Source organism: Palaemon carinicauda, chromosome 10 (assembly GCF_036898095.1).
Source record: "Palaemon carinicauda isolate YSFRI2023 chromosome 10, ASM3689809v2, whole genome shotgun sequence".
Lineage (NCBI taxonomy): Eukaryota > Metazoa > Arthropoda > Malacostraca > Decapoda > Palaemonidae > Palaemon > Palaemon carinicauda.
Genome location: NC_090734.1, coordinates 78,830,555 through 78,835,516, shown reverse-complemented (window position 1 = coordinate 78,835,516; position 4,962 = coordinate 78,830,555). Strand labels below are relative to the sequence as shown.

The 4,962-nt window shown below is 32.7% G+C and overlaps 1 long non-coding RNA gene across 1 annotated transcript in view; it reads left to right on the top strand.

The window, feature by feature from the left end:
- Positions 1 to 2,655: 2,655 nt before the first annotated feature.
- LOC137648656 (uncharacterized) overlaps positions 2,656 to 4,962 on the top strand; it is a 101,167-nt gene continuing 98,860 nt past the window's right edge. The window contains exon 1 of the long non-coding RNA XR_011045675.1: positions 2,656 to 2,779. This is a non-coding gene — a long non-coding RNA (uncharacterized lncRNA). The remainder of the gene's footprint in view (positions 2,780 to 4,962) is intronic.

Sequence of the window (4,962 nt, the reverse complement as noted above, 5' to 3'; positions counted from 1 at the left end):
TACCTGTCCAATTTGGATCTTATAAATACTGTCAATATCACCGTAGATTAAGGGAGCCATAGATGCGTCACTACATTATGACAAGGTGTCACACCACGCATGCAGCGCCATCTATGTTCTATTGCGGTCATAACGGCCGGCTCAACCAGCAGCTGTGTTTGATCATAGATGTATTATTTTAAGAAGTTTGATTTTCCGTGGAAACTGGTTTGATAAGTGACAAATAAAAAAAACTAATGGAAAGCGTGAAGCATAGCTAAATATTGTTGGTTTTGAAGATCCTTGGCAAACACACAATATATAAAATAACTTCCATCCCTGGTAGATGATGTACTAGTAAAAATTAAATCCCCGCAAAAATATGAAAAAAAAAAGTTTCAGTTTCCTAGTGTCTGTGGTTCCAGTCCAGGCTTTCTTGTTATGAAGTGAATTATACCGGGACTTAATTGGCAGAGTGTGTCATATACTATTATCTAGCAATCTCCCTAAATTTACTAGCACTGGTGATATTAAACTTTTTTATTGTACCAGGTACAGTAATTAGGCTCAATAAAACCGTTAATAAAATAAAACGTCATTACATTGCTGTTGTTCGCAACTTGTTTATCCACGAATTATATATTCAGCCCTTGGTACATAAAATAAAAATAATGTAATTTTTTTTCTATGGTTAAATTAAAAAAATTAAATTTTCGCAAAATTTTCTTAAGTCCAAATACCCGCCAATAGATGTACTTACACGATACTTGATTTTCAAAAAACAAAGAAAAAGCAAGGTTGGTGGATTTGTTTTTTCATAAGGAATCTATTTCATGGTCATAACATTAGCCATCATAGCTATTTCATATAATAGACAATAGTTTGCACTTGTTGTTATTCAGATCATGTATTTATTCATCAATTGTTATTAAAAGTACATCACTTCGTTAACAATCAATGTTGGATTGACAACAAAATCACATGCTTTTCACCGAATATTATAGCAATAGCAAAAATTTATAGCAAAAATCACTTTTATTCCTGAAATGAACAAGGAACAATCGGCATTTATAACCAGACATGCGTGTAATGTTGGAAAAGTACTGTAGACAAAATTTGATGAAATGATATGCAAATAGGACACAAATGACCACACACCTATATTGCAATCACATGGCAGTCTGTTCCGATTTGTTCACAAAATCAGAGTAAATTTCATATATTCAAGTTTTTTTTTTTTTCTCCAATCACTACTCGATGCATTATATTCTCAAATCTGTAGAAGACACTCACTTTTATTTCTTCCAATCCACATTCAAACAGATTGATCTACAGATAAGAGACTTCTCGGCATGGTTTGGTCATCAAGTCACCGCAACTAAAACCAGATGGCGCTGCTGTGTATGGTGTGACAAAAACGCCATATGGAGAGGCAGAGATGACGCATCTATGGCTCCCTTAATCTATGATATCACCAAGCAAATTTCAAAATTTAGTTTGCATCTTCTTGCTCTTGACAACACATAATCAGAGGAATATTACTAGTCAGTATCCAAAAATTGTCGAAGACTCACACATAAGAGAGGAATAAGAACTTACGTGAATGACTCTTCCATTGACATAGAAAGAGATGAGAGCTTCCGGACGAGAGTTGTGTGTAGTGGCAGTTGACTCTCAATGTATCTGGTAAGCGGTACCTCTGACGGAATCCTGTTATCACATGAGAGGAACTGGCTATTCACCTCTACAATACACATCTGAAATACATAAATCAAATTTTTACTCTACATTACTCTACACTAAACTACTCTCTCTCTCTCTCTCTCTCTCTCTCTCTCTCTCTCTCTCTCTCTCTCTCTCTCTCTCTCTCTCTCTCTCTCTCACTCTCTCTCTCTCTCTCTCTCTCTCTCTCTCTCTCTCTCTCTCTCTGTATATATATATATATATATATATATATATATATATATATATATATATATATATATATATATATATATATATATATATATATATATGATTAATCAGGAATGGTGAATATGCATCCAATACTAAAATATAACTGTTATCAGCCTTTAATGCCTTCAGGTCAAGTATACAAAATCGAACATAGTCATTCATGAGTCGGCAGTTTCTCAATATGCCTCATTTTATATTGCGTCATTTTATTTATTCATAATTTTTAGTACGAATACACCTTTAGAGTATCATTGGTGATTTTTACTTACAGCGTTAAGGTATTAGTATGGAAGGTGTCTTTACTCCTACATTTGCAGAATTTTTCATGTGTAACGTAGGTTATACTCTTTGGAAATAACCCATTTATATATATATATATATATATATATATATATATATATATATATATATATATATATATATATATATATATATATATATATATATATATATATATATTCGATATGTAGAAGACTGTTTTATAGTTATAGATGGTGAAAACTCCATCTTAAAGCAGAAATTTAAATTCGATGAAAAATCCTCTTGTGAAAAACTCACTCATTCATCGAGCCCCGCTGATTGATGTCATTAATTTCCCTCAATACTGAACCCGTCATTCTTAGGATAGTGTGAATTCTGCTTTAAGAATATATGCAAATCATTGAAATAGTACCTTGAACAGTTCTTTTACTTTGATGCTCAACAGATCAACCACAAACCCCAGTGATAACAGGATTCCGTCAGAGGTACCGCTTACCAGATACATTGAGAGTCAACTGCCACTACACACAACTCTCGTCCGGAAGCTCTCATCTCTTTCTATGTCAATGGAAGAGTCATTCACGTAAGTTCTTATTCCTCTCTTATGTGTGAGTCTTCGACAATTTTTGGATACTGACTAGTAATATTCCTCTGATTATGTGTTGTCAAGAGCAAGAAGATGCAAACTAAATTTTGAAATTTGCTTGGTGATATCATAGATTAAGGGAGCCATAGATGCGTCATCTCTGCCTCTCCATATGGCGTTTTTGTCACACCATACACAGCAGCGCCATCTGGTTTTAGTTGCGGTGACTTGATGACCAAACCATGCCGAGAAGTCTCTTATCTGTAGATCAATCTGTTTGAATGTGGATTGGAAGAAATAAAAGTGAGTGTCTTCTACAGATTTGAGAATATAATGCATCGAGTAGTGATTGGAGAAAAAAAAAAAAACTTGAATATATGAAATTTACTCTGATTTTGTGAACAAATCGGAACAGACTGCCATGTGATTGCAATATAGGTGTGTGGTCATTTGTGTCCTATTTGCATATCATTTCATCAAATTTTGTCTACAGTACTTTTCCAACATTACACGCATGTCTGGTTATAAATGCCGATTGTTCCTTGTTCATTTCAGGAATAAAAGTGATTTTTGCTATAAATTTTTGCTATTGCTATAATATTCGGTGAAAAGCATGTGATTTTGTTGTCAATCCAACATTGATTGTTAACGAAGTGATGTACTTTTAATAACAATTGATGAATAAATACATGATCTGAATAACAACAAGTGCAAACTATTGTCTATTATATGAAATAGCTATGATGGCTAATGTTATGACCATGAAATAGATTCCTTATGAAAAAACAAATCCACCAACCTTGCTTTTTCTTTGTTTTTTGAAAATCAAGTATCGTGTAAGTACATCTATTGGCGGGTATTTGGACTTTAGACAATTTTGCGAAAATTTAATTTTTATAATTTAACCATAGAAAAAAAATTACATTATTTTTATTTTATGTACCAAGGGCTGAATATATAATTCGTGGATAAACAAGTTGCGAACAACAGCAATGTAATGACGTTTTATTTTATTAACGGTTTTATTGAGCCTAATTACTGTACCTGGTACAATAAAAAAGTTTAATATCACCAGTGCTAGTAAATTTAGGGAGATTGCTAGATAATAGTATATGACACACTCTGCCAATTAAGTCCCGGTATAATTCACTTCATAACAAGAAAGCCTGGACTGGAACCACAGACACTAGGAAACTGAAACTTTTTTTTTTTCATATTTTTGCGGGGATTTAATTTTTACTAGTACATCATCTACCAGGGATGGAAGTTATTTTATATATTGTGTGTTTGCCAAGGATCTTCAAAACCAACAATATTTAGCTATGCTTCACGCTTTCCATTAGTTTTTTTTATTTGTCACTTATCAAACCAGTTTCCACGGAAAATCAAACTTCTTAAAATAATACATCTATGATCAAACACAGCTGCTGGTTGAGCCGGCCGTTATGACCGCAATAGAACATAGATGGCGCTGCATGCGTGGTGTGACACCTTGTCATAATGTAGTGACGCATCTATGGCTCCCTTAATCTACGGTGATATTGACAGTATTTATAAGATCCAAATTGGACAGGTATATGTGTGAAAGATTTGGAACTGCTTCATACTTCTTTTGAGGTGTTGGAGGGTTTTCAATGTTACCCTATTGTATACCAATATTATAGAGGCGCAAATTCGAATCAGGCTGAACACTAAACATATTGCACATACATAGCAGTTTCGATGATAATGGGTTATTTGGGGAAAGTCATCTTGAAGTAAAATGATTTCAAGCAATCATAAATCTATTGTATTTAACCATTTGTGTGAAAATTAAGAACAGAATGTGGTGGTGTAGATTAGTTAATTGAGAATCAAAGCACCATGGACTTCTTAATGGTCATAATATATATTTAAATATAGTTATCTTATTATTTTGCCCGATGGATGAGTGGATAAGTCACAGCCACCATCAGAACTCCTGAAAATTGTGAATTAAAATCCTGATCAGGTGATGCTAACTTATCTACAATTACATTTAATAGTAAGTTGTTCTCAAGGAAGAGGGAATTAAGTACACAAGCAAACATATGTTTATATATATATATATATATATATATATATATATATATATATATATATATCTATATCTATATATACGTATATATATATATATATATATATATATATATATATATATT